This window comes from Pinus tabuliformis, chromosome 4_2 (genome assembly GCF_031772625.1).
Source record: "Pinus tabuliformis cultivar Carrire ecotype Pingquan chromosome 4_2, CPIR1, whole genome shotgun sequence".
NCBI classification, from domain to species: domain Eukaryota; kingdom Viridiplantae; phylum Streptophyta; class Pinopsida; order Pinales; family Pinaceae; genus Pinus; species Pinus tabuliformis.
This window is the reverse complement of record NC_142304.1, coordinates 566460817-566474068: the sequence shown is the minus strand read 5'-3', so window position 1 is coordinate 566474068 and position 13252 is coordinate 566460817. Positions and strand designations below refer to the sequence as shown.

General features: G+C 39.3%; 2 long non-coding RNA genes and 2 pseudogenes across 3 annotated transcripts; 1 reads left to right on the top strand and 3 right to left on the bottom strand.

The window, feature by feature from the left end:
* The first annotated feature begins 1564 nt into the window (after positions 1–1564).
* Positions 1565–4028, top strand: LOC149170555 (pentatricopeptide repeat-containing protein At2g13600 pseudogene; annotated as a pseudogene).
* Positions 4029–5561: 1533 nt separating this feature from the next.
* LOC149170554 (uncharacterized) lies at positions 5562–6098 on the bottom strand. Its single transcript, XR_016259490.1, has 2 exons — positions 5822–6098; positions 5562–5677 (listed from the first exon to the last, which is right to left on the bottom strand). It is a non-coding gene; the product is annotated as an uncharacterized LOC149170554 (long non-coding RNA).
* A 3030-nt stretch (positions 6099–9128) lies between these two features.
* Positions 9129–10413, bottom strand: LOC149170553 (uncharacterized; annotated as a pseudogene).
* On the bottom strand, positions 9846–10986 carry LOC149170552 (uncharacterized). 2 transcript variants are annotated; one of them, XR_016258992.1, is made up of 3 exons: positions 10893–10986; positions 10587–10716; positions 9846–10498 (listed from the first exon to the last, which is right to left on the bottom strand). It is a non-coding gene; the product is annotated as an uncharacterized LOC149170552 (long non-coding RNA). The 2 variants fall into 2 exon arrangements; XR_016258993.1 differs by having other exon boundaries at positions 9846–10486.
* Positions 10987–13252: the final 2266 nt, after the last annotated feature.

Sequence of the window (13252 nt, the reverse complement as noted above, 5' to 3'; positions counted from 1 at the left end):
GATGTAGAGTGAATTTACTGCACAAGGAAACGCAATATTCAGAGACCACCCTGATTGAAATTATAGGAGCAGAAACGCCATGAATGAAATCTTTTGAAATCTGAACATTGTATAGAACTGACTTATAAGACAAAACACATCATAGACTCTCTAGCTCATGATGATGAAAGCAGATGGAAATCAGTGCAGAAGGCCACCCCAAATGGTCATGATCGAAGCCAAGAAGCAGAAAAACCCATTCATAGATACAACAATAATGGAACAAACAAAAAAAAAATTGTACCAAATCCATTTGTTGTTTCATTTTAGAATTTTATTGCTGTGATTTCCATTTCAAAACTCCATTACTTCACCTGCACCTATAGTCTCAGGCTCTCATATTCATAAAAACAATGTACAAAATTTTGCTTGAGTTAGTTTTAGATTATAAAATCTACCCATTTCAAAACTCCATTGCTTCACCTGCACCTATCTTCTCAGAATCTCATATTGATAAAAGCAATGTATAAAATTTTGGTTGTTAGTGTTAGACTATAAAATATACCCATTCCAAAACTCCATTGCTTCACCTGCACCTATCTTCTCAGGCTTTCATATTGATAAAAACAATGTAGAAAATTTCAGTTGAGTTAGTTTCAAACCATAAAATCTACCCCAACTTCATCTAATGGGCTTGTAATATAGCCTTCTTTCCCACATTTTCTTGATTATATAATAATGTCAAAGTAAAACGAGAGTTAGAAATATTTTTCAACAATAGTCACTTGCATTAGCTGATTATTATCTCGCTTGGTTTTCATCCTTATGGCTTAATATTGACGAACCATTTTCTGCAAGATTAGGAAAGCCTTGTGAATCCTTTAGCTTCAAAGTAATTCTTTCAGATCACTTGCCTATCTATCTGGAGTCTAGACCTCTCAAACGAAGAGGCCTAAAAACATACCATTTTCATTTGAACAGCTGCGGTTTGGCAACCCAGACATAGAAAATAAAATCCAGTATTAGTGAAATGAAGACACTCACATTACATGAACAAAAATGTGAAGTTTCAAAGTAATTCTTTTAGATCACTTGCCTATCTATCTGAAATCTAGACCTCTCAAACGAAGAGGCCTAAAAACATACCATTTTCATTTGAACAACTGCAGTTTGGCAACCCAGACATAGAAAATAAAATCCAGTATTAGTGAAATGAAGACACTCACATTACATGAACAAAAATGTGAATCCTTTCTAAGAAGCTTCAAAATGTAAAGAAAAAAGCGGAACAACTAGGTTTTTGTAAACATATTCAAAAGAAACATGAACTGGAGATAGAGATGGTTAGTGTTGTAAAAGAAAAGGAATTGATATTGTGGCTTGAAAACGACAGATGCTTCCTTTATACTTTTTAAGTGCCAAGCATAAACCACCTTCCAATCTAAGGAAGGATAACAGTAAGTACAAGGAAGACCACAGATGCTTCCTTTATACTTCAATTGTCAAGCATTAACCAACATTCATAAGGTAGGTGCTTCCATAGACTCTATCTGACCATGTGACCAACCAGCCCAACTTAACAGCCATGACAGCATCAGCAGATCAGTGGCCCCTTGCGGGGCCACACCAGCCCAACTTAACAGCCATGACAGCATCAGTTGATCAATGGCCCCTTGTGGGGCCACCCCAGCCCACCTTTGGGCAAACCACTATGTAAGAAAATGAAAACTTGGTGGAAACTGTAGCAGCAAGCCACTTTCACCTACCCATCTTGTCTCTCATGGCTAGTCTTCAAATGAATAGAGGAAAGATTACCGAGTCATGAACTTTTAAATGAGGGCATATTATCAAAAACCTTGAATGAGACTCATGAGAATCTATAAAAGAAAAGAAGAAGTCAGACATGCCTAACTTAGTGGTTGATACAGTGCTTAACCACATTAATCACCCTCGTTCAAAAACTGGAAGGCATAAAGCCCTGCGTTAGTAAAAAGTTCAGGAATGCGATTCTAGCTGCATATGTCAGGAATAGTAAATTAGAGGACGGCCAAAAGTTGTTCGACAAAATGCCTGAACGAAATGTAGTTTCATGGAATACAATGATAGCAGGATATGCTCAGATTGGACGCATGGAGGATGCACGCCAATTATTTGAGAAAATGCCCAAACGAGATGTTGTGTCATGGACTTCGGTTATTACCGGATATGCCAAGAATGGATGCTTTCAAGAGTCATTGGATCTCTTTTCCTGTATGCATGAGGGGTGTGTTTACCGGAACTAATTTACATTCACCGGTGTTTTGAGTGCATGTGCCAGCCTTGAAGTCTTGCTACCAGGCAAGTAGGTCCATGCTGACAGTATTAAAATGGGTTTTCAATTTGATATTTCTGTGGGTAATGCAGCGATTAACATGTATGCCAAATGTGGGGAATCATAGATAATGCACGACAACTGTTTGATACAATGCCTGAACGAGATGTAGTTTCGTGGACTTCAGTGATCGCAGGATATGCCCGGAATGAGCATGGCAAAGATGCATTGGAATTCTTTGCCCGAATGCTTAGTACTGGTACAATGCCTAACCAGTCCAACCTAACTTGTGTACTGGGCATATGCACGAGCCTAGCAGCCCTTGAAGATGGCAAGCAAATCCATGCTCACACTGTCAAAACTGGTTTTGTGTCAAATGTAAACGTGGGCAATGTCCTTGTTAGTATGTATGCGAAATGTGGGGAAATTGATGATGCGCGCCTGTTCTTTGAGAGGATGTGTGAAAGTAATGTGCTGTCATGGAATTCTATGATTGTGGGATATGCAGAGAATGGAAGAACAGATGAGGCACGGCAGCTCTTTGATGAAATGCCTGAAAGATATGTGGAATCTTGGAATGTGATGATTGTGGGATATGCTCGGAATAAAAAAACATTTGATGCCCGGGTACTATTTGAGAAAATGCCCGAGGCAAATGTCATATCATGGACTGCTGTCCTTACAGGATATGTTCAGAATGGACAAGATGAGGAAGCCCTGCAGCTTTTTTCTCGAATGGGACAATCTTGTGTGAAACCTAATAACTCCACCTGGGCAGTTGTTTTAAGTTCATGTGCTGGCCTAGCAACCCTGGAACAGGGCAAACAGGTTCATGCTCAAATAATCAAAGTGGGATTCGAGTCAGAGGTTTTCGTGAGAAGTGCCATAGTTGATATGTATGCTAAATGTGGGAACCTAGATGATGCACGGCTATCATTTGATAAAATTTACAAACCTGACACGGTCTTATGGACCACAATTATATCAGCATATGCTCAGCATGGACATGGCAGGGAGGCATTACTACTCTTTGAAGAAATGCAACAAGCAGGCTAGACTCCAAATCACGTTACATTTCTTGGTGTTCTGGCTGCATGTAGTCATACAGGCCTAGTGGACAAAGGTTGGCACTATTTCTTATCCATGAGTCAGCATCATGGTATTAGACCAAGAGTGGAGCACTATGTCTGCATGGTAGATATTCTTGGTCGTTCAGGGCACTTGGATGAAGCAGAGGACCTTATCAACTCCATCCCTTATGAGCCTGATGCTATTCTGTGGAAGGCCTTGCTTGGTGCTTGCAGAGTCCATGGAAACCTTGATATAGGCAGACGTGCAGCAGAACACCTTTTTGATTTGGAACCTCAAAATGCAGCTGCCTATGTCTTGCTGTCAAATATTTATGCTGCTGCAGGCAAGTGGGATGATGTTGCAAAGGTGAGAAGAATGATGAAAGATAGGGAGATAAAGAAGAATCCTGGATGTAGTTGGATTGAAATCAAGAATGTGGCGCACAAATTTATTGTAGGAGATAGATCACACCCACAGTCAGAAAGAATTTATGCAATGCTGGATCACTTGTCTAAGCGGATGAAGGAGGCAGGATATATGCCTGACACAAAATCTGTACTGCTTGATGTGGAGGAGCAGCGCAAGTAACAGAGTTTCGTTGTCACCACAGTGAGAAGCTGGACGTTGCCTTAGGGCTTGACAATACAGTTCCATGGTTGCTTACTTTTATAGTCACAAACCTTTGAATTTGTTGTGATTGCCACAACAAATTCATCGGGGGTGAAATTGTTGCTCTCGATGCATACTGATTCCATTATCTCAATTGTGGAATTTGATTTTTGGGGGATTATGATTTATCTATGATAATAATTTAAACTCCCCTCATTCATTAATTCTTCATTTATGATGTAATATTGGAGAAATGACAACAGGTTCAAAACTGCAAAATATTATCTGATATATAAACGGTGCCATCAACAACACAGACCTGTTTATTTTTAAATCAAGGTACAGGATTTATGTGAAAACACTTCTCAAATAGCATGTCACCTTTAGGACAACTTTTCATGCCATTCTTAGTATAAACATATTAGAAGAGCTTGATTTCTATCACATTAACAGGAAACAATGAAACAGCTGAATATCTTTGATGCCTAGGCATGTCTGCTACTTCTGACAGAAGCTCTTGTATTATTGGGTTCTTCTCTCATAGATTTTTGGATCTCTGTTAAACACCATTGTTTTTTTTTCTGCTCATGCATCTTAAGCCTATCTACTAATTTCTATTAACAGAAGAAAGCTTGTGGCTAAACATTTTTGAAAGTGATGAACTTGAACTTTTAAGTTTTTCTGATTTGAGTTTTGGCACATACCAGGAGAAAGTCACAGAACGCAGCATCATATTTTCTGATCTTGTGTCGAGTACTCTATGAACGGAGCTTTCCCAAAGGTAAGAGACAGACATTTTAAAGCAAGTAGGCTGACAAAACAAATATAATGTCCAACTGAATAGATATAAATGGAATTTGAATTTATGCATCACATTAGGGTAAAGTAAACTAAATTTAAAAATGGTACACTTGCAATTTTTTTTTTGATGTTACAGGGAAGACAAACCTCGCTAGGATGCATCCATCAATAAGCAGCTATATTGTAGGTTGATAAGAGTTCAAAACTTCAAACTTTCAAAACAAGCTAAATTCAAAATTTTGATCAATCTTTCTGTAGGAACACGGTTGACGAACATTGTTAAGATTCACAATCCCTCATTGCTGATTGCTTTTTCTTATCCTTCTGCAGGTTATTGCTTTTTCTTATCCCTCATTGCTTATTGGAATTTATGGTTCATCGTTTGTATAATCCAGAGGAAACAAATGTGAATAGGATAGGGTTAGGGTTGATGAACAATACAGTGATCGATCCGGGCGCTAGAGAGTGCCTTCTTCTTCGAGCAACTCTACCAATAGGCCTTCATCTTAGCAACCTTATGAGTACGAGACACTTATTTTTTCTTTAATTTCTGTTTGAAATGTCCAGAAATGTTTTTAAGTGAAACTTTATGTTCTGCGCTTTAGGGATTATAGGTTGGGCTAGTCGTTCATTGCTAATTCTCTTAGAATTAAATGTTCAGGACGAGTAACTCACATGTTGTTACTCTTCGCTAGGGTTTTAGGAGAGGTAGCTTACTTGTGCGAGGTATTGCAACTTCGTTTAATATTCCCATTCGCGATTTCCTTCTTTTAATATGCGAGCTCCGGTATGGTGATTCTACCCTAACTGCTCTAGCCATAACTTGGCTTTGCCTATTCCACAAAGCCTGGATAGTTTCTCCGGCACTTCTGCTGCAACGAACCGGCTGAAAATAGTGCCAACCGGCTGAAAATAGTGCCATAAATATATAGTTAGCCTTCTGAACGTTTAAATCGCTTTAAATTGAATGAATTCCATCGAAATCCTCTCTCAGGCATTTGCAAGTCATGCACATGCAAGGGGGTAAGAGTACAATAATACGATATCTACCTTACAAATTTGAGCCAGGAAAACCACTGATCCGCTGCAGGGGATTAATGATCTGATTTGCAATAGATGCGCCTCTGCCTTCGAAATACCAGCTGCATAACCTGAAAATATGAAGAAAACCCTTGTTCATGGAGCAAAATATTATCGATATAATAAATTAAATCGGTTGACAGTTCGTAAGGAAGATAGCGGACAGTTATTGCAGGATCGAACGAACAGTCGCAGTTAGTGCAGGATCGAACGAACAGTCAATTCAAATCAACGGATAAGGATTACCTAATCGTCTAACACTAAAATCCAATGACACATATTTTGACAAGAAAGCAATTTGGGGAGTTAATCTCAGAGGGAAACGCCTTACGGCGTAAATATTGAAAAAAGGAACAAAACATAGCATATTCAAATACACTAAACTATCATTCTCATCGTAATCTACATTCAGTGCAGTCACAAAATAGCTAAAATCCTTTAAAACCCGTTAACAGTTTGCGAAGTGTGTGTTGAAGCAAATATTTGGCCCCGTAGGGACAGCATCCATATGCAATTAAAACCTGCAAACTACATTATATGTGAAGTGAAATACACTGGTGCATCACATAAAAATATGTTTGTTACTGATATTGTTGATTTGGGCTAAGCACCCGGGAGTTATTATCCCTACACTGAAATGACCGAGCTTCATGAAATACGCTGTCTATTCCTCTCAGCACGAGGAATGCCTGAGATTCTGTTGGCAGTTTGGTTATTTTTCAAACTTTATTTCCTTTGTTTGCCTTGAGAGATTATTTATAGAAGAGTTTACTAATCTGGGGTATACAATAAAGAAAGCAGACCAAACTTAATCTTGAAAACTTGACCTTGATAGATAAAGAAGCCCCAGAAAATACGCTGAAAATCCTCTTTATTGCACTGCAGATTGCAGTGATACACTAATCTCAAAAGTATAAGAGCCCTCCCTCTTTACTGTACTGCAGATTACAGAGATATCCTCCCTCAAAAGCATAAGAACCCTCCCTCTTTACTGTATTGCATATTAAAGAGGTAATTTTCTGAAAAAAAAACATAATAAAGCGTTTGCAAAACCCTTTGACAGGATACTTCTTGAGAAGAATTTAAAAACTGTTACCATTTGGAATGGAAGGGTAAAGAAGAAAACTGTTTTGTGAAAGTTGATTGTAATAAAAGCTGGGTTAACCTTACAAGCATTAGAAAACTGTTACCATTTGTAATGCAAGGTTAAAGAAGAAAACATTTGTAATGCAAGGTTAAAGAAGAAATATGTTTTGTGAAAGTTGCTTGTAATAAAAGCAAGGGTAGCCTTACAAGCATTAGAAGTAACGGGATGATTAGATCTCATAGAACAAGGACATATTTCCATTACAGTATCTTTAACCTTCCACCTGGTATTGGACACAAATCATCAGTGAAACCAAGGATACTTAATCATAGGGAGAAAGTTACTATAAAAATTGTGTCATCCCAGTAAAACCTGTAACCAGAGATAATGCTTCAAGTTGGTGATTAACGGAAAGAATCCAGCTTCGATGGCAAATATTTTCCTCTACTTCCCCATTCATGTCTGGGCATGAATTGTAAGTGTTGAAGGAAGCACTTTCTTCTGTAAAAAAAAAATAGCATTTAACATTTTTTTAACGAGGAAAAGTCCCCTATTACTGGATGCTAGTGTTGTAATAGCATTTCTATTTACCTTACATAAAGCTGCATTACATTGTAAAAACAAAGCCTCACTGCATGTCCCCTATTACTGGATGCTACTGGATGCTAGTGTTTAAGTAGCATTTCTATTTACCTTAACATAAAGCTGCATTACATTGTAAAAACAAAGCATCACCACATGTCTAACATATATATGGATGGAGTTACAGACTTCAACTCCTACTATATGTTTTTGGAGTTCGGACTATTTATTTACAAGAAAACCAATCTTTTAATTAAATAAAAGCAGTTTGAAATCCTACTTCAAGACATTTTCAATGAATCCTGAAAGCAGTTTCAGCATCTTATTTCAAGACACTTTCAATTGATCTCTGAAAACAGTTACATTACAAGCATTAGAAAACTGTTACCATTTGTAATGCAAGGTTAAAGAAGAAAACATTTGTAATGCAAGGTTAAAGAAGAAATATGTTTTGTGAAAGTTGCTTGTAATAAAAGCAAGGGTAGCCTTACAAGCATTAGAAGTAACGGGATGATTAGATCTCATAGAACAAGGACATATTTCCATTACAGTATCTTTAACCTTCCACCTGGTATTGGACACAAATCATCAGTGAAACCAAGGATACTTAATCATAGGGAGAAAGTTACTATAAAAATTGTGTCATCCCAGTAAAACCTGTAACCAGAGATAATGCTTCAAGTTGGTGATTAACGGAAAGAATCCAGCTTCGATGGCAAATATTTTCCTCTACTTCCCCATTCATGTCTGGGCATGAATTGTAAGTGTTGAAGGAAGCACTTTCTTCTGTAAAACAAAATAGCATTTAACATTTTTTTAACGAGGAAAAGTCCCCTATTACTGGATGCTAGTGTTGTAATAGCATTTCTATTTACCTTACATAAAGCTGCATTACATTGTAAAAACAAAGCCTCACTGCATGTCCCCTATTACTGGATGCTACTGGATGCTAGTGTTTAAGTAGCATTTCTATTTACCTTAACATAAAGCTGCATTACATTGTAAAAACAAAGCATCACCACATGTCTAACATATATATGGATGGAGTTACAGACTTCAACTCCTACTATATGTTTTTGGAGTTTGGACTATTTATTTACAAGAAAACCAATCTTTTAATTAAATAAAAGCAGTTTGAAATCCTACTTCAAGACATTTTCAATGAATCCTGAAAGCAGTTTCAGCATCTTATTTCAAGACACTTTCAATTGATCTCTGAAAACAGTTTCAACTTATGCATTACATTGTAAAAACAAAACCTCACCACATATATAACATATATATGTGTGGAGGTACAGATTTCCATTCCTTTTGGAGTTTGGACTATTCTATTTCCAAGAAAAGCAAGCTTTTAATTAAATAAAAGTAGTTTAAAATCTTACTTCAATATACTTTCACTTTATCTCTGTAAGCAGTTTCAGCATCTTACTTCAAGATACTCAGTTCATCTCTGAAAGCAGTTTCAGCTCATCTCTGAAACCCATTATCCAATGATTATTAAAGTAAAACTCATACAGTTATCTAGTTTCCTTGAACCACTTGGGCTTAACACCAATGTTGAAGTTAAGATACCAGAACCCAATTGAACTTCATGTCCAAGAGGAAAAATACAAAACAATACTCTCAATTATTTTAAATTGAACTTCAACCAGACCTAATTTAATTACAGAGGAAATAGTCATTTATATCTTTCTGTCATCATCCTAATCTCTTGCACATCGATTTCAACTCATGGAATATCTAACGCCACATTTCTCAAGGATTCGATTGCCACCAAACGCTACATTTCCCTATCTTGCACATGAAGCTGCCAATGCCAGGGATGTCATACTCAACACGAAGCTAATGAAAAGCCCTCTCTTCATTGTAGGTAATACCCAGCGACATGATAAGATTCAGAGAGCTGAAACTTCGCACCTTTCGAGACCAAGGAAAAGATAATTACAGGGAAGCAGAACTGTGTTTGGAAGACCAGGAGTCACTATTCACAGCAGGTCTTGTTAGGGAAGAAACGTTGCTCATTGCAGAGATGGAGAGTGGAATTGAATAAGCAGATAAAGGGGCCCTCATGGGAGTTCAGGGAGGAGTATCGTGCTCACAGGGGGATGAAACAGCAGTGCCTAATGCGGTAGGTAATGAAGACATTTTATCAGTATCATAGATGGGATTCGAAGTAACAGCATAGACGCTCTGCCGCTTACCATATTGCCTCAAAGATTCATTTTTTGAAGAGGCCGAGAGTGTATGATTACTTCGCCATGGGGAAGACCTGGGAGATGAGAGGGAAGCGAATCGACCAGGTGCCGAACGAGGGGAAGTGCCGCATGAAAACGGTTGGGAAAGCAAGTCTGACAAGTTCATGGGTTGAGGAGACGGGGAAGGGGGCTTCCAATAGCAACCGGATTCTTGCATCCTCTGTTGCTGCTGCAGCAATCCAATCGAATACAGGTCCCGCCATTGCTTCTGTAGTTGATAACAACGTTCCCGCGTATTGTTCTTAGGAGGCAACTTAGATTGTTCTTAGGAGGCATCTTTAGAGCGAACAGGACATTGAGATTTTGCCATCCCTTGCTCTGAAACAGAGGATGCAATCTTATCTTCACCCACAGATTCTTCGTCCTGCATATCCTCTTTATTCTCTTCTTTGATAGTGAACAGCAACCTCGGTCCTCCCGCACCCCTGCATATAGAGACTATCGTTGCTACTAATAACGCTGGGAGTAGTCCGGAATAGAGTTGCTGAAATCTCTGGATCTGATGCCTCCTGTATCAAGTGAGAACCCAATGAACCCACCAGTCCTTCACGAGTAAAGTTGAAGCCATTAACGGGGGAGCGTTGGATTATCCAATTCCCAACTGTTGAAGCCTCCCTCCATGGATTTAGGGACAACATTAGTGATCCTCCTCCTATTTCAAGGACTCCGGCACTTCCAGTAAAATAAGTAGTAGACTTCAGCCAGGAGCACCTGCACGAATGACTAGAATACAATAATCAGGCCACTGCCATGGTTGAATTATCACTTCCTATTTAGAACGCTGAACAAGACCATTGTATAACAAAAATACCATTTTTTTTGCCGCCATTGTCTCTCTGTCCAAAGCCCGCCATTTCAATTCTTGCATACTGTGAACAAGCATCGCCAGAAAGCACAAAAGTCCAGGTCTATTGTTCAACTTTTCAACCGGATACAAATGCCTGATTAGCTAAATAATAGTTAAGTTAACAAACACCATAGTTGCAAACCCACCTCTGCTCTTTATGAATCTGCCCTCTAGTGGTTATGGCGCGGCAGTGTTCTGAATGCAGAGTCGAACTGAAAATTCCCAAAACACACATATCAATACAAAAAAGTTCAGGTGTTCAGTGCATACCTGTAAAGCACCGCCAGAGTAGCATGCTCGGGCCGCGGGCGAAGCAAAAACATTTGCGTTGAGTGTAAATTAAAAATAGTTCGTGTCAAAAACCCTTGTTCATGGAGCAAAATATTATCGATATAATAAATTAAATCGGTTGACGGTTCGTAAGGAAGATAGCGGACAGTTATTGCAGGATGCAACGAACAACGAACAGTCGCAGTTAGTGCAGGATCGAACGAACAGTCAATTCAAATCAACGGATAAGGATTACCTAATCGTCTAACACTAAAATCCAATGGCACATATTTTGACACGAAAGCAATTTGGGGAGTTAATCTCAGAGGGAAACGCCTTACGGCGTAAAAACGCCTTACAGCGTAATTAAAGCAACACAAGCATTATGGTATCACCCATTGATCTATAGATACCGAATAGAATTCCTACCTAGTTTGATCAATATTCCTAGACTTTCTTTACACCTTTTGACACTTCTACTATTTCTATCTTATCACTGAAAGGAAGGTCTAGAGGTCTTGCGCTTCAGAGTGCAAGGAAATAGTCTCTAATTTACCTAAGCAACAAAATGAAAGTGAAATCATTCAGTAGTATTAATTACTAAAAGAGGACTATTGGGTCACAGAAGTGGAAGGAAGAAAGCCTATTGATCGGGTTTTACAGAAGTAGGAGGAAGAACAAAGAAAGCCGGGCCGGATCAAATCATCATTCATTTCAGCTACACTAAGCACTCATCATTATGGTATAATTCAAAAGTACAAGTTGTGAAGTTAAGAATATAGGGCCATCCTCTCCCTTTGGTTGCTTTTTTCATTCCTCTCCTATTAGTCGAGTCACTTAACGTCCCTCTCCTCTCCTGTTCGTCGAGCAATAGGCGGGTCATGGATGCTGGGTCGTCGAGCAATTATAGGCTAACTAAGTTACGGCTTCCCGCCCCTATATTCCATATCCCATATCTCCGGATACACAGATGCGAGATCAAAGCCAAAGAATTATCACTGCTCCCTCCGGAAGAGAAGTGATTTCGCCTCTACGTATACAAAGCATGGCCCAGGTCAGTCTTATAGTAGCCTCTGAGTTTACGACGGCTAGCTTTGGAGTTATGTCTTTCGAGGTATCGGGTTCATTATAATGGATGTTGGGGCTTTCTATTAAGGTGATCCAAGTTGGGGGACCCTCTTATCGAACCAATCTATTCTTTTTGCTTGCTCAGATTTAGATATACCGAGCCCCCCTCGGCTGGCCAGCCAATGCAACAGTCTGTCTTCGTAATCATAACGGGTCGATCCTCCATTTCGTTCGTTTTAGCAACTCATCCTACTCCCTCCTCAAGAGCTTCCCACGCACGACAGAGGAAGGAACCAACCCGGGCGCTTTGTGGAGGACCAGGACGATTATCCCTGTGAACCCAATTGATAGCTTACGAGTTTACGTCCATCCCTGGTCGGGTACAGTTCCCTTTATCTTCCTCGCCACCCTTCCTTGTAGCCGTCACCCGAATTCGCGCAAGTGTATCTGCATCCCAGGCTTTACGAGGAATGACTTCTCGCGACCAGGCACAATCCCTACACCTAGGAGCACCCTTTCCCGCATATCCATACAATACTCGAGTAGGCGGGTTGAGGTTTGACGTGCGAGGTACCCATCGGAGCGGAGTACCCCACGATCCCAAGAAATAGATAGATGTCTGTCATCTGACGGGTTCGACCGGAAATGCTATGCCTACGCACAAGACTACCCTTATTCTTAAGAGCTTCGCGGGGACTACTCAATTTGATGACGACGGATGATCCGCCTGTAGGGGGTTTAATGCAGAAGGCTCCTGCAGAGGATGGGTACCCCAGTGAATATAAGATGCTCAAATCCATACAACATAGGGATTAGCATGCTTATAAGAAGAACATGAAATAGTGAAAGATCCAGCATGCGAGACACGACGATCATGAGAAATTTGCGAATTGGAAATGCTATAACATAATATTTCCCATAACTTTCCATACTAGACCAACCTACTAAAATGAAAATAGGGATTAAAAATGTGGTCAATACCACAAAGAATTGGGGGATAGCATCTATACCCATGTACAAATTGATGTTTTCATAAGGAAGCCATCAAATGGTTCCCACAAATTGGGATTCGGCTGTAGGAGAATCAAATTGTATCCAAGGAACAAGGGGATACATGAAAGTGGGAAGAGAGGCACACAAACCAGTGAATCATATCAGTCATATTCTTGAATTTGGAATGGAAAGAGGAATAATGCTCCCTAGCACGGGACACAGAATAGTACCACTTAGATTAGAATAGAATTCACAAAAAGGTAGTAACATATGAATTGAACATTAAAGGGATTAGTTGG